At 50.2% G+C, this 21,507-nt stretch overlaps 1 long non-coding RNA gene across 1 annotated transcript; it reads left to right on the top strand.

The window, feature by feature from the left end:
• The first annotated feature begins 2,792 nt into the window (after window positions 1-2,792).
• On the top strand, window positions 2,793-3,816 carry LOC141089302 (uncharacterized). The gene is made up of 2 exons (XR_012232239.1): window positions 2,793-3,297; window positions 3,671-3,816. It is a non-coding gene; the product is annotated as an uncharacterized lncRNA (long non-coding RNA).
• The last annotated feature ends 17,691 nt before the right edge of the window (window positions 3,817-21,507 follow it).

Genomic DNA, 21,507 nt, shown 5'->3' with positions numbered 1-21,507 from the left:
TCGGTTTACGTAACCCAAGTAACTTTTCCCCTCCACATACCTTCCATGCAGCTGAGGCTTTTATTGATCTGGTCCAAAAGGACATAGATTATACCCTCGAGGAACATCAGAAAGGCTTATTACCCACTTTTAGTAACACCACTTCATTAGAGAGACAGGCCATATACTCACTCAAAAAGAACAAGTCAATAGTAATCAAACCCGCAGACAAGGGAGGGGCCATCGTCATTCAGAACCATTCAGACTACATGGACGAAATTTATCGTTAACTCTCTGACTCCACCACATACCAAAAAATCCCCTACGACCCTACACCACGTATTAAACTCCTAATTGATGAAATCTTAGATCGACATTTGACCTTAAAAACCATTGATTCTAAAACCATTACTTTTCTCAAAAATCCCAATCCGGTCACACCTGTCTTTTATACACTACCGAAAATCCACAAATCTCTACACAAACCCCCTGGCCGTCCAATTGTTGCATCCACAGATTCCATTTTGTCCCCAATTTCCATTTTCCTTGAAAAAATTCTGACGCCTCTTACCAAAACCACCAGGTCTTTTGTTTTAGACACAAGTCAGTTCCTCACTTTCATTAAACAAATGACAAACATTTCCCCAGATTACCTTTTGGTCACTTTTGATGTTAAAAGCCTCTACACATCCATTGACCACGACCTAGGGATCAAAGTCACCGTAAAGCTCCTTGACACTTCCGATCTTGCTCCCAATTCTGTTCAGTTATGCATTGATCTTCTCTCCATCGTCCTGAAAGAAAATTTCTTTCTTTTTGGGGATCAATTTTACCTCCAGCGGCGTGGGACCGCAATGGGTGCCAACGTAGCACCCGCCTATGCCAATGCTTATATGAATGATTTTGAATGTTCTTACATCTACAATAATGACCTTTTCTTGTTGCACAGCAAATGCTGGCTACGTTACATCGACGATATTTTCTGTCTATGGTCGGGTACATCTGATGATTTTCATTCCTTCACTAAGTATCTCAACTCGATTCGATCGTAATTACAGTTTACCTTAAACTGGAATCCCTCCCAGATCTCCTTTCTTGACACGCTAGTAATGAAGACCAATACTGGTTTATTGTCCACAGATCTTTATGTCAAACCAACCGACTCTAACAACCTCCTCAACTACACGAGCTGCCATCCTATCTCCACTAAAAAAAGTCGGCCCCGCTCGCAGTTCACAAGAGTAACAAGGATTGTTACAGATCATACCCTTGCCCCGACTCGTCTAAATGAAATGGCCAACAAGTTTACAGAAAGACAATACCCAAAAAAACTTCTTGAAAGCGAAGTACGTCGAGCCTTGGAACCTCGTTCTTTACAACCATCTCAACCTCAAAGGGAAAGAGTTACCTTTGTACACACTCATCATCCGATTATGCCCAAAATCTACCACATCATCAGAAAACATTGGTCCAATCTACCTAAGTCTTACCCCAACATTGAGGCCTTCAGTACACCAGCACTTATGTGCAAACGACGACCTAAAAATATTAAAGACGAGTTGGTCAGAGCTGACATTGGTAGCCTAACCAAATTACCTAGACAAACCTTCCTTGGGACTGAACGTAAGGGTACCTTTCCCTGTCTGGGTTGTGCCTGTTGTTCCAATGTCATCAAGGGGAGCCACGTGACACACCCACACACTGGCAAACCCCACGACATTAGGGGATTTTTTACATGTGATACTAACTATGTGGTTTACCTAATTAAATGCCCTTGTGGCCTACTTTACATAGGCGAAACTACCCAACACGTGCGCGACAGAATTGCCAGTCACAAATCTACCATTCGATTCAAGAAAACCTGGCTCCCTATACCACACCATTTCATTAACGCCAATCATTCAGTTTCCCAGCTTAGGTTTCAGGTGATAGAGAAGGTTGACCGACCACGCAGGGGCGGTAACCACATTAAGCTCCTTAAAACTAGGGAGTCTTTTTGGATTCATAAGCTACAGACTCTGGCCCCCAAGGGCCTTAATCGTGAGTTGGATCTACTTCTATGACTGTCTTCGGCCATGAGCATGTGATTTTATATCAATGATTTACTAACATTTCTCTTTTTTGATCTACAGGGTGGTAGAACTTGCGGCCCTCATCTCACCTCTTGAACATTCTTTGTTTTTCAGGTTCACTAATCCTCCTCCCCTTTTCCCTCCGGTGAGTATTTTTGACATATGTCAACCCAAAATAATTTTTTCTCCTTTTATTTTTATAACAAATTTCTTTGCTCATTTTTTTTCATTTTTATTTTATCATTTTTTACTTTTATTATTACTTTACTTATACTTATTACTTATTATATACTTACTATATACTTATATTACTTATTATATACTTATTATACTTATTACTTTACTTTATTATTACTTTTATTTTTTTTTATTTTATTTTTTACTTTTATTTTTTATTTTCTTATTTTTATTTTTGTATTTTTTCTTTTGCCCCCCCTTTTTTATTTTATTTATTATTTTTTATGTCATTATTTTTTATCTGACACTCCTCTTGTTTTCCTTATTCTTTCTATTTTTCCTCCTTTTTTCATCATTGTTATTTTTGGTTATTTTTGATTTTTTGTCTCTACCCCCCACTGTTTCACCATTTTTCTATCCTTCCTTTTTTTCTCACATTTTTTCCTCAATCCATAACAATAATCCTTCCTCACCTTTATGCTCGCTCTTTTACCCCCACCACTTTTGATCTCATCACCTGACACTATTCCTCTTTTTTTTCTTTTTTTTTTTCTTCTTGTTTCCCTATTGCTTCATTCATTCTAACACACCGCTCTCCATACGTTCAATTTGGTTTCTTTCCCCTTTTATTCAGTACACTCCTTGTTTTCCTTCTTCCCTTCCCTATTTTTCTTCCCCTACCTGTCCCTTTTCCCTTATCTCTGTTTCCTCATAGCCTCACACACTACACAGGCGCCATAGCACGCATCTGTTTACATTTCTCCTGCTCACTCACGCAGGCGCCCTGCCCCCTCCTGCTCTCTCCTCCTACAGCGCTTGCTCCAAGTTAAATCTCCTCCTCAAACGCTCCCAGCCTCTTACCGACATCATGACGTCGTTTACTAGCTCTTGGACACCTGCACCTGTAATCTCCCCTCCTCCCAGCCTCATAGTGACTCTCAACATATATAAACCGAGGCATTCTTGCCTCCACCCACAACACTGCAGATCCCTGCCGCTCTCTTGCCACAGGTCATTTGGGACTCTGAAAAATTGTCCTCTTTCCATATACCTTGACACTCCTATTGAGGTTAGTATCTCATGTTTGCTATACTTTCCTGAGCCAGCCGCTCTCTCCACCACCCAGCTTCGTTTTCCATTTATCCAAGCACATTATGATTAGTATTGTATATTTGTTTGCCAATAGTCTGCAATATCTCCTATGACCATCTTCTGGTCTTACACTGCATTCCTGTTATTGTGCAGATCCATGTGTAGTCCTATGTGTGCATATATAGATGTTTGTATATTTTGTATCTATAGGGTTTTTCAGCTTACACCCTCTTTAAATTTTATTAATTTTGTATATATTTATGTCCACTATGTCTCTAGCCTTTTGTACATTATCTTGATCACTTTGTTTAGTGTGGTAAATAATTTTTCTTTGCATTTTTATCTTGCAGTATGGTTTGAGAAAGACCTAGGTATAGGTCGAAACGTAACCGTGTAATACTCATGTTTGGAATCTGATCTCTGTTTGCGGTGTTTTTTCACTTTTCTTGATTTATTGGAAAAAAAAAAATCATAATAATTCCTTTAATGACTCTGATGCAAGTGACATTCAATTTTGAGTGCGACTGTCTACCCGTTGACTTTTACCTGTGGTATATCCACGTTCAGTCAGCACCTCCTCCTACAGCACGAGTGCGCGTCTTTATTTTTTCTATTTCACTTTTTGAAAGCAGGCAGAAAAGAAGGATGATATAGCAGGAAGACATGTGATTTTGGTCAGTAAGGAGGTGATGTCAGGTACAGATAGGTAGATCTGTGTGTCATCGGCATAGTGATGATATTGCAAATCATGCCATTACATCATCTGTCCCAGGCCGAATGTGTAGATGGCCCCTGCCATGGCCACATCAGCAGGCATAGTAAAACTACGAGCCTTACCACCACCAACATGATCAGTCACATGGCAGCAAAGCACCTGACTTTGAATACAAACGTATGGGCCATGCACATGCAGTCAACAATTCGGTAAGACAGTGTTCACACCGCCAAGAGACTGGAACACAGAGAAACACAGTACAACAAACGTGAAAAAATACTCTGCTGAAAAAAAAAAAAAAAATCAATTCCAACAATAAACAGCAAGTGCTAGTAAAAAGATGATAACAAAACAGGGTATTTAGTTAATACACTTTTTGCAAAAAACGTATGGTAAGCCGCTCTACCAAATCCCAAGGTATACCCATCAGAGCAGTCCTATCCAATGTATTTAAAACCTAACCATGTGAACAGTACCTATATGAGCAGGCTTCATAGAGGTAATGTCTGATGTGGACATGCTGTGTGAGATGGCTTTATATGTGTATGGCCCATAGGAGAGGGGTGAAGACCTCCCAAAAACTTGCAAAAGCAAGAAACCAATTAAATACAAACGCATGGGCCATGCACATACAGTGAACAAGTCGGTAAGACAGTGTTCACACCACCAAAAGACTGGAACATAGATAAACACAGTACAACAAATGTGAAAAAGTACTCTGCTGTTAAAAACAAACAAATAAATAAATCCAACAATAAACAGCAAGTGCCAGTAAAAAGATGATTACAAAACAGGGTATATATTTGATACGTTTTTTGCAAAAAATGTATACTAAGCCGCTCTACCAAACGCCAAGGTATACCCATCAGAGCAGTCCTATCCAATGTATTTAAAACCTGACCATGTGAACAGTACCTGTATGAGTCCCCACCCACCACTATTTCTCCCAGTCTACTGTCATGACATTACACAAGCAAGCACGTGTCCCACAACATTACCCAGGCCATCAACAATGCTGTTAAAAGGAAAGTGCACCTAACCATGGACACGTGGACAAGTGTTTGTGGGTAGGGACAGTAGATTTCGCTGACAGCACACTGTGTTTGCGTAGAAGAAGTCATGACCCAGTCGGTCATTGGGAGACCATGTCACAGATGTATGGAGGAGACAGGTTGTGGAAGATTTGAGTGATGCAAGAGTGCTAGAGGGGAGGCTAGAGAGTATAAGTTTGCAATAGTCGAGATGGAGATCATGAGGGCGTGCACAAACATTTTTGAAGCTTCTTGGAATGTACGGATCCAGGAAATGTTTTTGAGTTGTAATGGGCAGGAGGAGGCAAGGACTTGGATCTTACCTTGAAAGAGAGGGCAGAGTCAAGGATCACTCCAAGGCTGCGAACATGTGGGAATATTTGTCCCGGTGTGCCGTCCCGACATTACACAGGCACGTGTCCCACAACATTACCCATGCCCTCCATGATGCTGTTGCTTGGAAAGTCAAGTCTACCTAACCACACACACTTGGACAAGTGCTTGTGGTCAGGGACGGTACATCTCACTGAGGGCACACTGGGTTAACATAGTGGAAGCCGGGACCCACTCTGACCTTGTTATGGTGCACGGCCTCACAAACCCTGAGTATTATGGGCCCTACGTCAATCTGGGTAGTCCCCACAGTCTATAGTTCCTGCACCTCCTCCTCCTTGGCCTTCTCTTCAGCCTTCAGCTACAAAATAGCACATCAGTCACAAGCTGGAAGCACTGCCTCCTTAAAGCGGGAACAGGCTGTGCTGAAGCTAATATACTTAGGTGACAAACCGCACAATGCTGAAGAGTTGTGGACAGCTCTGAAAGAGCAGGCAGATCTGTGGCTGAGACCGTTAAACCGACAGCCAGGCATGGTTGTGCGTTACAATGACTGGAACCTGGTGGCTGCTCTGTGGCAAGACGAGCTCACACACGTGCCATGCCTGGCTCATGCGCTTAACCTAATTTGTCAATGTTTTCTGAAAAGCGACACGGAGCTGGCAGATCTGCTAGGAAAAGTACAATGCTCTGCATATGCATTTTAAAAAATCAGCTACAGCTTCATCCGCCCTTTCCATGATTCAGCAGCACTTGCAGCTTCTGGCTGACCAACTGGTGTGTGATGCCCCCAGGCATTGGAACTCTACACTGCATATGTTGTAAAGGATTTGTGAGCAGAAGAGGGCAGTTGTTGACTATTCTACCAGCATCAACAAGGTTGTCGATATTCAGTTCTGACTTCACACAAGTTCTCAGGAGTGGACATGGATGTCAGACATATGTACCATCCTCCAAAACTTTGAGGAATCCACCAAGAGGGTGAGCATCAATGATGCCATAATTAACGTCTCCATCCTGCTTATCGGTGTTCTAATTTGAATATTGATAGTTATTATAGAGCGCAAACATATTTACAGTTTAACAGTTTCAAACACAACAGTCCTAAGTAACAACGATAACAACTAAAAATATAGGTTTTATCTTGTTATTAGCCAGTATTTCACAATAGGAAGTTAGAATAGGGACCCATTCAATGAGATCACCTTGACATTGGTGAATGGGCTCACATGTTTTGGCCAAATTTTGCGCTAAGTATCTCATATGTTTTTTCTAAATTCCAAAAGCCATCATGCTATTCACATTTCATATATATTCACATTTTGAAAAAAGCACTATCTTGTAATCCAAACGCTGCTAACATATTATAGTGGTTTGAAAAAACCACTATATTGTAATCCGAACGCTGCTAACTTATTCTTCTTATTATAATAGTGGTTTGAAAAAACCACTATATTGTAATCCGAACGCTGCTAACTTATTCTTCTTATTATTATTAAGTTGATTTCCGCAATTAATGCGGCCCGAACCGCTACACGCACAGACTCCGTTGAGGTGTCGTTTCGAAGCCAGCGTCCATGAGAGGTGTGCTAAGTATTTTTCGTGTCGATCGGATTTGTAGTTTTTGCGCAATTTGCGTTTGAAAATTTTTTTTCCCGTCATTGGAATGCACTGTCTCCAATGCTTTTCAATAGGAAATGGCAAAACGTGCCCTGAGGCGATTGAAATGACAGTTGAGCTCATTGATATGCACAGGCAGACCCAGTTACTATGCCAACGCCTACGAACTTCACTTGAACCCCAGCACAGAGCCTCTGCCACATAATATCAGCTCTTAAAGCGAAACCCACAGCACAAATGCAAATCTAGCTTTATCACATGACACATGCCCCTGAGAGAGAATGTGTGCGCCAAAGTGGATTTAAAAGAAGCCCAGTGAGTCAAACTAGCTCTTAAAGGGCCTCCAAATCGGAGGCTGAGCCACCCCGGCCTCCAAATCGGAGGCTGAGCCACCCCGGCCTCCAAATCGGAGGCTGAGCCACCCAGGCCTCCAAATCGGAGGCTGAGCCACCCCGGCCTCCAAATCGGAGGCTCATCGACCCCGGCCTCCAAATCGGAAGCTCATCGACCCCGGCCTCCAAATCGGAGGCTCTTTGACCTCGGCCTCCAAATCGGAAGCTCAACGACCCCGGCCTCCAAATTGGAGGCTGAGCGACCCCAGCTTCCAAATCTTACCCAGAGTGGCCCCAGCCACCAAATCAGACCGAGAGAGGCCACACCCACAAAATAGGAGCCTGAGGGATCCCGGCCAACAATTCAAGCCCTGAGGGGCCCCACCCTCAAAATCGGACCCTGAGGGGCCCAATCAACAAAATCGGACCCTGAGGGGCCCCACCCACAAAATCGGACCCTGAGAGGCCCCACCCGCAAAATCAGACCCTGAGGGGCCCCGGCCATAAAATTGGACCCTGAGGGGCCCCGGCCATAAAATCGGACCCTGAGGGGCCCCGGCCACAAAATCATACCCTGAGGGGCCCCGGACACAAAATCATACCATGAGGGGCCCCACCCACAAAATCAGACCATGAGGGTCCCCACCCATGAAATCGGACCCTGAGGGGACCCACCCACAAAATCAGACCCTGAGGGGCAAACACCCACAAAATCCGACCCTGAGGGGCCACACCCACAAAATTGGACCCTGAGGAATCCCGGCAACTAATTCAAATCCTGAGGAGCCCAGGCCACCGAATCGGATCCTGAGGGGCCCCACCCACCAAATCAGACCCTGAGGCCAAAGTGGCCCCTGAGAGGCATCCACATTTGAAACGGATCCTGAGTTGAAAGTCTTGCAGGGGCAGCAGGCAAGTCTCTCTTAAAGGGGCAGACCGGGCACCATTTCAAACCACTATCTGTACTTCCTTCAGGAAATACACATCTAGTTATAGTGGTTTGAAAAAACCACTATATTGTAATCCGAACGCTGCTAACTTATTCTTCTTATTATTATTAAGTTGATTTCCGCAATTAATACAGCCCGAACCGCTACACGCACAGACTCCGTTGAGGTGTCGTTTCGAAGCCAGCGTCCATGAGAGGTGTGCTAAGTATTTTTCGTGTCGATCGGATTTGTAGTTTTTGCACAATTTGCGTTTGAAAATTTTTTTTCCCGTCATTGGAATGCACTGGCTCCAATGCTTTTCAATAGGAAATGGCAAAACGTGCCCTGAGGCGATTGAAATGACAGTTGAGCTCATTGATATGCGCAGGCAGACCCAGTTACTATGCCAACGCCTACGAACGTCACATGACATCCCAAGGACAGAGATTCTGCCACATAATATCAGCTCTTAAAGTGAAACCCACAGCACAAATGCAAATCTAGCTTCATCACATGACACATGCCCCTGAGAGAGAATGTGCGCGCCAAAGTGGATTTAAAAGAAGCCCAGTGAGCCAAACTAGCTCTTAAAGGGCCAATGCGCCAAACTAATTGTTAAAGGCCCAGCGCACCCAAATGAGTCTTAAATGGCCGACACACCAAATCGGAGACTGAGCCACCCCGGCCTCCAAATCGGACGCTGATCCACCCCGGCCTCCAAATCGGACGCTGATCCACCCCGGCCTCCAAATCGGACGCTGATCCACCCCGGCCTCCAAATCGGACGCTGATCCACCCCGGCCTCCAAATCGGAGGCTGATCGACCCAGGCCTCCAAATCGGAGGCTGAGCCACCCCGGCCTCCAAATCGGAGGCTGAGCCACCCCGGCCTCCAAATCGGAGGCTGAGCCACCCCGGCCTCCAAATCGGAGGCTGAGCCACCCCGGCCTCCAAATCGGAGGCTGAGCCACCCCGGCCTCCAAATCGGAGGCTGAGCCACCCCGGCCTCCAAATCGGAGGCTGAGCCACCCCGGCCTCCAAATCGGAGGCTGAGCCACCCCGGCCTCCAAATCGGAGGCTGAGCCACCCCGGCCTCCAAATCGGAGGCTGAGCCACCCCGGCCTCCAAATCGGAAGCTCATCGACCCCGGCCTCCAAATCGGAGGCTCTTTGACCTCGGCCTCCAAATCGGAGGCTCTTTGACCTCGGCCTCCAAATCGGAAGCTCAACGACCCCGGCCTCCAAATTGGAGGCTGAGCGACCCCAGCCTCCAAATCTTACCCAGAGTGGCCCCACCCACCAAATCGGACCCTGTGGGGCCCCGCTCACCAAATTGGACCCAGAGTGGTTCCGCCCACCAAATTGGACCCAGAGTGGTCCCGCCCACTAAATTGGACCCAGAGTGGTCCCGCCCACTAAATTGGACTCAGACCCAGAGGGGCCCCTGCCACAAAATCAGACCCTGAGGGGCCGCGGCCACAAAATTGGACCCTGATAGGCCCCGGACACAAAATCGGACCCTGAAGGGCCCCAACCACAAAATCGGACCCTGAGGGGACCCAACCACAAAATCGGACCCTGAGAGGTCCCGCCCACCAAATTGGACCCAGAGTGGTCCCGCCCACCAAATTGGACTCAGAGGGGCCCCACCCACAAAATCGGACCCAGAGGGGCCCCTGCCACAAAATCGGACCCAGAGGGGCCCCTGCCACAAAATCGGACCCTGAGGGGCCCCTGCCACAAAATCGGACCCTGAGGGGCCGCGGCCACAAAATCGGACCCTGAGGGGCCGCGGCCACAAAATCGGACCCTGAGGGGCCCCAACCACAAAATCGGACCCTGAGGGGCCCCAACCACAAAATCGGACCCTGAGGGGCCCCAACCACAAAATTGGACCCTGAGGGGCCCCGGACACAAAATCGGACCCTGAGGGGCCCCGGCCACAAAATCGGACCCTGAGGGGCCCTGCCCACCAAATTGGACCCTGAGGGGCCCCGCCCATCAAATCGGACCCTGAGAGGCCCCACCCAAAAAATCGGACCCTGACGGGCCCCAGCCACAAAATTGGACCCTGAGGGGTTCCGGCCACAAAAATCGGATCCTGAGTGGCCCGGCCACAAAATCAGACCCTGAGGGGCCCCAGCCACAAAATCGGACCTTGAGGGGCCCCACCCACCAAATCGGACCCTGAGTGGCCCCGGCCACCAAATCGGACCCTGAGTGGCCCCGGCCACAAAATCGGACCCTGAGGGGCCCCACCCACAAAATCAGGCCCTGAGGGGCCCCACCCACAAAATCAGACCCTGAAGCCAAAGTGGCCCCTGAGAGGCACCCACAGTTAAATCGTATCCTGAGTTGAAAGTCTTGCAGGGGCAGCAGGCAAGTCTCTCTTAAAGGGGCAGCCCGGGCACCATTTCAAACCACTATCTGTACTTCCTTCAGGAAATACACATCTAGTATTATTATTATTATTCAGTTGATTTTCCGCAATTAATGCTGCCCGAACCACTACACGCACAGACTCCGCTGAGGTGTCGTTTCGAAGCCAGCGTCCACGAGTGGTGTGCTAAGTATTTTTCGTGTCGATCGCATTTGTAATTTTTGCGCAATTTGCGTTTGAAAATTTTTTTTCCCATCATTGGAATGCATTGTCTCAATGTATTTCAATAGGAAAATTTTGCCATAGGAAGACATGGGGCAGCTTCATCACATGACGCATGCCCCTGAGAGAGAATGTGCACCAAAGTGGATTTAGAAGTCCAGTGCGCCAAACTGGCTCTTAAAGGGCCGACGCGCCAAAGTGATTCTTAAAGAGCCGGCGCACCAAATCGGAAGCTGAGCCACCCCGGCCTCCAAATCGGAGGCTGGTCGACCCCGGCCTCCAAATCGGAGGCTGGTCGACCCCGGCCTCCAAATCGGAGGCTGGTCGACCCCGGCCTCCAAATCGGAGGCTGGTCGACCCCGGCCTCCAAATCGGAGGCTGGTCGACCCCGGCCTCCAAATCGGAGGCTGGTCGACCCCGGCCTCCAAATCGGAGGCTGGTCGACCCCGGCCTCCAAATCGGAGGCTGGTCGACCCCGGCCTCCAAATCGGAGGCTGGTCGACCCCGGCCTCCAAATCGGAGGCTGGTCGACCCCGGCCTCCAAATCGGAGGCTGGTCGACCCCGGCCTCCAAATCGGAGGCTGAGCCACCCCGGCCTCCAAATCGGAGGCTGAGCCACCCCGGCCTCCAAATCGGAGGCTGAGCCACCCCGGCCTCCAAATCGGAGGCTGAGCCACCCCGGCCTCCAAATCGGAGGCTGAGCCACCCCGGCCTCCAAATCGGAGGCTGAGCCACCCCGGCCTCCAAATCGGAGGCTGAGCCACCCCGGCCTCCAAATCGGAGGCTGAGCCACCCCGGCCTCCAAATCGGAGGCTGAGCCACCCCGGCCTCCAAATTGGACCCAGAGTGACCCCACCCACGAAATCGGGCCCTGATGAGTCCCGGCTACAAAATCGGGCCCTGAAGGGCCCCACCCACAAAATTGGACCCTGAGGGGCCCCGGCCACAAAATCAGACCCTGAGGGGCCCCACTGACAAAATCAGACCCAGAGGCCAAAGTGGCTCCTGAGAGGCACTCACAGTTAAAACAGATCCTAAGTTGAAAGTCTTGCAGGGGTAGCAGGCAAGTCTCTCTTAAAGGGGCAGCCCGGGGACCATTTCAAACCACTATCTGTACTTCCTTCAGGAAATACACATCTAGTATTAATGTTGTAATCCGAACGCTGCTAACTTTTTCTTTTTATTCAGTTGATTTCTGCAATTAATGCGGCCCGAACCGCTACACGCACAGACTCCGTTGAGGTGTTTCGAAGCCAGCGTCCACGAGAGGTGTGCTAAGTATTTTTCGTGTCGATCGGATTTGTAGTTTTTGCGCAATTTGCGTTTGAAAATTTTTTTTCCCGTCATTGGAATGCGTGTCTCAATGCTTTTCAATTGGCAACTTAAAACGTGCCCTGAGGCAATTCAAATGGCAGTAAAGCTCATTGATATGCGCAGGCACAACCATTTACTATGCCTACGCCTACGAACATCACATGACGCCCCCAGGACAGAGCTTTTGGCACATATCAGCTCTTAAAGCGAAACCCACAGCACAAATGCAAATCTAGCCTCATCACATGACGCATGCCCCTGAGAGAGAATGTGCCAAAGTGGATTTAGAAGCCCAGTGTTATGCGAGGCTTAGGTCGAAGGAGACTGACAAAACCCGGGCCCCTGCGGAGTCCCTCAAACTAGGGAAAACCCTGTCTGACCCTCAACCCAGGGTTTTTGCTAAAGGTGCAAATGCCTGAGCCTCCAGCCTCTCCTTATCTCCTGCTCAGCCCTAAGCTGAACCCTCCACCCTCCACCCAGTGAGTTGTCAAACCACCAAAACCCACACAGTAATGACAGACAGGGAGAACTCAAACCACACCGCGCCGCAACCACACAGGACAATACTATAATGTGAACAGGGCAAAACAAAGCACAAATATAGGAAGACGAAAAGGTAACAACGGATCATACGACACCAGCTATGAATTTCTCTCTCCAACACCTCCACTCCAGACCGGAACCACTTGGCACAAAACACAAGCTATAATCGGCGACGCCCACAGGCCAGCACGACTATTTAAAGACCGTGGGCGTGACCAAACATCCCACCTGATTTCCAGCTAGATTAACCCCAGATAACCTGAGTAAAATCAAGCCGGCGCCACTGAGGCTATAGTGGATGGAGATGGAACTACCGCTGCCTGCCGGACGCTGTGGTGTGAACAGCGTCCGACATGACAGTACCCAGTCTTCTACGAGGGACCCCAGGGCCCTCAAGACTCATAGGACCCGGCTTGTCCGGATGACGGCGGTGAAAGGAACTGACCAGCCGATCCGCATGTATGTCTGAGGCTGGAACCCAAGACCTCTCCTCCGGACCATACCCCCGCCAGTGCACCAAATACTGAAGAGTACGGCGCAGTACTCGAGAGTCCACCACTTTGGAGACTTCAAACTCTAAATTGCCATCCACCATGACTGGAGGTGGCATCGGCGTCGTGTCCACAGAGCCTACCACCTTTTTCAATAAAGACCTGTGAAACACGTTGTGTATCTTGTATACCGCAGGAAGCTCCAACCGAAAAGCAACCGGGTTTATGATGGCAGCAACCTTAAAAGGGCCAATAAACCTTGGACCCAATTTCAATGATGGAATTTTGAGTTTTATGTTTTTAGTAGCTAACCACACCCAATCACCCACACACAGGTCCGGACCTGGCACGCGTCTAGAGTCAGCCACACGTTTGTATCTTGCACTCATGCTCAGCAATCGCTGTTTCACACTCCTCCAGACCGATGATAGTTGAACTCCTAACCGGTCCTCCTCTGGGACGCCCCCAGAGGCCCCCTGATGCAAGGTACAAAATTGAGGATGGTGCCCATAAACACAAAAGAACGGAGACTCTCCCGATGATTCTTGGCGGTGATTATTTAATGCGAACTCGGCCAAGGGAAGGAACGTCGACCAGTCCTCTTGGTTGTCAGACACAAAACATCGCAAATACTGCTCCAGAATTTGGTTCATGCGCTCAGTTTGACCATTTGACTGCGGATGAAACGCCGACGAATGAGACAACTTGATCCCCAATCGTGAGCAAAAAGCTTTCCAAAACTTCGCCACAAACTGGGTACCCCTATCAGACACTATGTCCGACGGAACTCCGTGCAGTCTGACCACCTCCTGCACAAAGACCTGAGCCAACGTCTTCGCGTTGGGCAAGGAAGGCAACGACACAAAATGCGCCATCTTCGAAAATCGATCAACCACCACCAGGATGACCGTGTTCCCCGCCGAGGCAGGCAAGTCTGTGATAAAGTCCATGGAGATTTCTGTCCATGGCCTACTATGTATCCCCAGAGGCTGTAGAGTGCCAGCAGGACGGGTTCTGGGCGACTTGGCCCTGGCGCACGTGATGCAAGCTGTCACGTAGGAAACCACATCCTGCCGGATTTTTGGCCACCAGAAGCGGCGCGATACCAGTTCCAAGGTGCCCCTAACCCCTGGATGACCGGCCAGGACCGAGTCGTGGTGTTCCCCCAACACTTTAAGACGAAGATGAAGGGGTACGAACGACTTATTAGCAGGAAGTCCTGGTGGTACCTCCTCCTGGGCCTCGGCAATCTCCGTTTCTACCTCAGTCGTGAGAGCCGAAACCACTACACCTTCCTGGAGGATGGGTACCGGCTCTTCCCGAGGTTCTCCCCCCGGAAAACACCTGGACAAGGCATCCGCCTTGGTGTTTTTCGCCCCAGGACGGTAAGTCACCAGAAAGTTAAAACGTGTAAAAAACAATGCCCAGCGAGCCTGCCTGGGAGACAGACGCTTGGCCGACTCCAGATAGAGCAGGTTTTTATGGTCGGTGATGACTGTGACCTGGTGGGCCGCCCCCTCCAAGAAGTGTCGCCATTCCTCAAAAGCCAATTTGATGGCCAACAACTCCCTGTTGCCGATGTCGTAATTCCGTTCGGCCGGCGACAGCTTCTTGGAGAACTAGGCGCATGGACGCAAATTGCTCAAGGACGAGCCCTGTGACAGTACTGCCCCCACTCCCACCTCAGACGCATCGACCTCCACCGTAAAAGGTTTAGATACGTCCGGTTGCACCAGAATGGGGGCTGAAGCAAATCGGTTCTTCAGAAGCTCAAATGCACGCACAGCATCCTCAGACCAGATAGCGAGATTGGTACCTTTTTTCGTCATGTCCGTGAGCGGTTTGGCTATAGTAGAGAAATTCTTAATAAACTTCCTATAATAGTTGGCAAACCCAAGGAACCGCTGGAGCGCCTTTAGATTACCAGGCCGTTCCCATCGCAGCACCGCTTGCACCTTCGCGGCATCCATTTTAAACCCTGCGGCGGACACAATATATCCAAAAAAGGCAACTCTTGAACAAAAAACACGCATTTTTCAAGCTTAGCATAGAGCTTATTCTCACGGAGCAGCTGTAACACCTGCCTGACATGCTCTAAATGAGTGTCCTGGTCGCTCGAATAAATAAGGATATCATCCAGGTACACAATCACAAATTTCCCCAGCAAATGAGCAAATACATCATTTATGAAATGTTGGAACACAGCAGGCGCGGTTGTCAACCCAAATGGCATAACTAGGCTTTCAAAATGACCCTCAGGGGTATTAAATGCCGTCTTCCACTCATCCCCCTGACGGACCCTTATGAGGTTATATGCCCCCCTGAGGTCAAGTTTGGAAAACCACTTCGCACCAGCCACCTGGTTGAACAAATCAGGGATCAGAGGCATCGGGTAGGGATCACGGACCGTAATCTGGTTTAACTCCCGGAAATCCAGACACGGGCGTAACCCCCCATCTTTCTTCTTAATAAAGAAAAAACCCCGCTGCTACAGGTGAGGATGAAGGCCGGATGTGCCCTTTACTTAAACTCTCCGCAATGTAGTCCTTAAGAGCTTGTCTCTCCGGACCAGAAATACTAAACATCCTCGCCTTAGGCAATTTAGCCCCGGGATTTAACCTAATTTGACAGTCATAGGCTCGATGTGGAGGTAGTTCTGTGCAACCCCTCTCAGAGAATACGTCCGCAAAATCCAGCAATGCCTCCGGAAAGCTGGACTTCACGGCGGACACACATGTGGCCAAGCAATTTTCCTGGCAGAAACTGCTCCACTGGACTATGTCCTGGGTTCTCCAGTCAATCACCGGGTTGTGCTTAGACAACCATGGGAAACCCAGGACTATTTGTGCTGGGAGATTATTGAGTACCTTACATGTAACCCACTCAGAATGTAGGACCCCAATGTGGAGTTTAACCTCAGCTACAAACTCAGTAATCTCCCCCTGTGGGAGGGGAGCGGCATTAATGGTGACCACGCGAATAGGATGAGGGAGTTTTTCGATCTTGAAACCTGCCATGCGTGCAAACTCCTCATCCATGAGATTGGTGGCTGAACCGCTATCCACAAACACTGATATTGGTAGCTCTCTGCCCGCAATAATAACCCTGGCAGGGAGCATACATTGAGATACCATCATGGAGGATATGCATACGCTCAGTTGGGCCTCCTCCATACCCTCTGAGCTTACCAGTTTTCCGCCGGTGCGACTTTCTTTGGTAGCACAGGACAAGCATTTACATAATGATCTCTTTTACCACAGTAAAAACATGCTCCATGCTTCCTGAACCCAGGAACGCGACGCTGCACATGTGATACCCCAGCGATTTGCATAGGTTCCGTGGGCTCATCTGCAGCAACCACACTGGCACCCCTGCTTTTCCCCAGAGGCAGCGTCTCCTGCGCCCCTTGACGCAAACGGCGATCAATACGGATAACCAAACTCATGGCAGATTCTAACGAAGCAGGAGTCTCATACATCAGGAGGGCCTGTTTAACTCTTTCTGAGACCCCATGAATAAACTGACTCCGCAGCGCTGGGTCGTTCCACTGTGTGTCTACTGCCCAACGGCGAAATTCTGAACAATAGTCTTCCGCCATACGTTCCCCCTGACGGAGGGCGCGGATCTTAGATTCTGCTAAAGCCAATCTGTCGGGGTCATCATAAATGAGCCCGAGTGCTGAAAAAACATTCTCAACCAAATGAAATGTAGCAGAGTCGGCTGGTAAGGAAAACGCCCATGCTTGGGGGTCCCCACTCAGTAATGATAACACCAGACCCACCCGCTGAGCCTCATTACATGAGGAGACCAGGCGCATGCGAAAGTATAACTTGCAGGCCTCCCGAAAGATGACAAATTTGCTGCGTTCCCCAGAAAATCGTTCAGGCAGCGGAATCTTAGGCTCTGCACCTGCACCTGCAGAAGCCGCTTGCACATTAGCTACAACCAGGCCCTGCTGCTGAACTGCCCCCTTCAACTCGGTGACCTGTATGGACAGCGCCGCCAACTGGCGGTTTATGGAAGTCATGGAATCCATGGAAAAATGTTGGGCCGATTATAATGTTATGCGAGGCTTAGGTCGAAGGAGGCTGACAAAACCCGGGCCCCTGCGGAGTCCCTCAAACTAGGGAAAACCCTGTCTGACCCTCAACCCAGGGTTTTTGCTAAAGGTGCAAATGCCTGAGCCTCCAGCCTCTCCTTATCTCCTGCTCAGCCCTAAGCTGAACCCTCCACCCAGTGAGTTGTCAAACCACCAAAACCCACACAGTAATGACAGACAGGGAGAACTCAAACCACACCGCGCCGCAACCACACAGGACAATACTATAATGTGAACAGGGCAAAACAAAGCACAAATATAGGAAGACGAAAAGGTAACAACGGATCATACGACACCAGCTATGAATTTCTCTCTCCAACACCTCCACTCCAGACCGGAACCACTTGGCACAAAACACAAGCTATAATCGGCGACGCCCACAGGCCAGCACGACTATTTAAAGACCGTGGGCGTGACCAAACATCCCACCTGATTTCCAGCTAGATTAACCCCAGATAACCTGAGTAAAATCAAGCCGGCGCCACTGAGGCTATAGTGGACGGAGATGGAACTACCGCTGACTGCCGGACGCTGTGGTGTGAACAGCGTCCAACATGACACCCAGTGAGCCACCCTGTCTCTAAAACGGCCGACGTGCCAAAGTGATTCTTAAAGGGCCAGTGCGCCAAATCGAAAACTGAGTGACCCCAGGCTCCAAATCGGAGGCTTAGCCACCCCGGCCTCCAAATTGGAGGCTGATCGACCCTGGCCTCCAAATCGGACCCAGCGTGGACCCGCTCAAGAAATCGGACCCAGAGGGACTCCGCTCACCAAATCAGACCCAGAGTGGCCCCGCCCAGCAAATCGGACCCAGAGTAGCCCCGCCCACCAAATCGGACCCTGAGAGGTCCCGCCCACCAAATTGGACCCAGAGTGGTCCTGCCCACCAAATCGGACCCAGAGTGGTCCCGCCCACCAAATCAGACCTTAAGGGGCCCCACCCACAAAATCGCACCCTGAGGGGCCCCTGCCACAAAATCAGACCCTGAGGGGCCCCAACAAAATCGGACCCTGAGAGGCCTCGGCCAGAAAATCGGACCCTGAGGGGCCCCGCCCACCAAATCGGAGCCTGAGGGATCCCCGCTAACAATTCAAGCCCTGAGGAGCCCAGGCCAAGGAATCGGATCCTGAGGGGCCCCACCCACCAAATCAGACCCTAAGGCCAAAGTGGCCCCTGGGAGGCACTCACAGTTAAAACGGATCCTGAGTTGAAATTCTTGCAAGTCTCTCTTAAAGGGGCAGCCCGGGCACCATTTCAAACCACTATCTGTACTTCCTTCAGGAAATACACATCTAGTATTATTATTACTATTCAGTTGATTTCCGCAATTAATGCGGCCCGAACCGCTACACGCAGAGACTCCGTTGAGGCCTCGTTTCGAAGCCAGCGTCCATGAGTGGTGTGCTAAGTATTTTTCATGTAGATCGGATTTGGAGTTTTTGCGCAATTTGAGTTTGAAAAAACATTTTCCTCAATGCATTTCAATGGGAAAATGTTGCCATAGGGAAAACACGGGACAGTCGTGAGGTGGCAGTTAAGCTCATTGATATGCGCAGGTTCACCCAGTTACTATGCCAACATCTACGAACTTCACATGACCTCTCTAGGACAGCATTTCTGGCAGATAATTTCAGCTCTTAAAGCGAAACCAACAGCATAAATGCAAATCTAGCTTCATCACATGACGCATGCCACTGAGAGAGAATGTGTGACAAAGTGGATTTAGAAGCCCAGTGAGCCAAACTGGCTCTTAAAGGGCCGACGCGCCAAAGTGATTCTTAAAGGGCCGGCGCACCAAAATGAGTCTTAAAGGGCCAGCGCTCCAAATCGAAAGCTGAGTGACCCCAGGCTCCAAATCGGAGGCTGAGCCACCCCGACCTCCAAATCGGAGGCTGATCCACCCTGGCCTCCAAATCGGACCCAGCGTAACCCCGCTAAAAAAATCAGACCCTGAGTGGCCCCGCCCACCAAAACGGACCCAGAGTGGCACAGCCCACCAAATCGGACCCTGAGGGGCCCCACCCACCAAATCAGACTCAGTGTCCCCGCCCACCAAATTGGACCCTGAAGGGCCCCGCCCACCAAATTGGACACTGAAGGGCCCTGCCCACCAAATCAGACTCAGCGTGGCCCCGCTAAAAAAATCAGACCCTGAGTGGCCCCACCCACCAAAACGGACCCAGAGTGGCACAGCCCACCAAATCGGACCCTGAGGGGCCCCATCCACCAAATCAGTCTCAGTGTCCTCGCCCACCAAATCGGACCCTGAGGGGCCCCGCCCACCAAATCGGACCCCGAGGGGCCCCGCCCACCAAACCGGACCCCGAGGGGCCCCGCCCACCAAATCGAACTCTGAGGGGCCCCGCCCACCAAATCGGACCCTGAGTGGCCCCGCCCACCAAATCGGACCCTGAGGGGCCCCACCCACAAAATCGGACCCCGAGGGGCCCCGCCCACCAAACCGGACCCCGAGGGGCCCCGCCCACCAAATCGAACTCTGAGGGGCCTCGCTCACCAAATCGGACCCTGAGTGGCCCCGCCCACCAAATCGGACCCTGAGGGGCCCCACCCACAAAATCGGACCCTGAGGTGCCCCAGCCACAAAATCGGACCCTGAGGGGTTCCACCCACAAAATCGGACCCTGAGGCCAAAGTGGCCCCTGAGAGGCACCCACAGTTAAAACGGATCCTGAGTTGAAAGTCTTGCAGGGGCAGCAGGCAAGTCTCTCTTAAAAAGGCAGACCGGGCAGCATTTCAAACCACTATCTGTACTTCCTTCAGGAAATACACATCTAGTATTATTATTACTATTCAGTTGATTTCCGCAATTAATGCGGCCTGAACCGCTACACGCACAGACTCCGTTGAGGCCTCGTTTCGAAGCCAGCGTCCTCGAGTGGTGTGCTAAGTATTTTTCATGTAGATCGGATTTGGAGTATTTGCGCTTGAAAAAACATTTTCCTCAATGCATTTCAATGGGAAAATGTTGCCATAGGGAAAACATGGGACAGTCGTGAGGTGGCAGTTAAGCTCATTGATATGCGCAGGTTCACCCAGTTACTATGCCAACGCCTACGAACGTCACATGACCTCTCTAGGACAGCGTTTCTGGCAGATAATTTCAGCTCTTAAAGCGAAACCAACAGCTTAAATGCAAATCTAGCTTCATCACATGACGCATGCCACTGAGAGAGAATGTGCGCCAAAGTGGATTTAGAAGCCCAGTGAACCAAACTGGCTCTTAAAGGGCCGACGCGCCAAAGTGATTCTTAAAGGGCCGGCGCACCGAAATGAGTCTTAAAGGGCCGGGGCGCCAAATCGAAAGCTGAGTGACCCCAGGCTCCAAATCGGAGGCTGAGCCACCCCGACCTCCAAATCGGAGGCTGATCCACCCTGGCCTCCAAATCGGACCCAGCGTGGCCCCGCTAAAAAAATCAGACCCTGAGTGGCCCCGCCCACTAAAACGAACCCAGAGTGGCACAGCCCACCAAATCGGACCCTGAGGGGCCCCGCCCACCAAATCGGACCCTGAAGGGCCCCGCCCACCAAATCGGACCCTGAAGGGCCCCGCCCACCAAATCGGACCCTGAGGGGCCCCACCCACCAAATCGGACCCTGATGGGCCCCGCCCACCAAATCGTATTCTGAAAGGCCCCAACCACAAAATCGGACCCTGAGGTGCCCCAGCCACCAAATCGGACCCTGAGGGGCCCCGCCCACCAAATCGGACCCTGAGGGGCCCCGCTCACCAAATCGGACCCTGAGGGGCCCCACCCACAAAATCGGACCCTGAGGTGCCCAGGCCACAAAATCGGACCCTGAGTGGCCCCACCCACAAAATCAGGCACTGAGGGGCCCCGCCCACCAAATAGGACCCTGAGGGGCCCCACCCACAAAATCAGACCCTGAGGGGCCACACCAACAAAATTGGACCCTGAGGGATCCCGACCACCAATTCAAACCCTAAGGAGCCCAGGCCACCGAATCGGATCCTGAGGGGCCCCACCCACCAAATCAGACCCTGAGGCCAAAGTGGCCCCCTGAGAGGCACCCACATTTAAAACGGATCCTGAGTTGAAAGTCTTGCTGGGGCAGCAGGCAAGTCTCTCTTAAAGGGGCAGCCCGGGCATCATTTCAAACCACTATCTGTACTTCCTTCAGGAAATACACATCTAGTTA

This window comes from Dendrobates tinctorius, unplaced genomic scaffold, assembly GCF_039654945.1.
Source record: "Dendrobates tinctorius isolate UK_male_01 unplaced genomic scaffold, ASM3965494v1 ptg000045l, whole genome shotgun sequence".
Classification (NCBI taxonomy): domain Eukaryota; kingdom Metazoa; phylum Chordata; class Amphibia; order Anura; family Dendrobatidae; genus Dendrobates; species Dendrobates tinctorius.
Note: the sequence above shows the minus strand (reverse complement) of the source record. Positions and strands in the feature narration are given on the sequence as shown.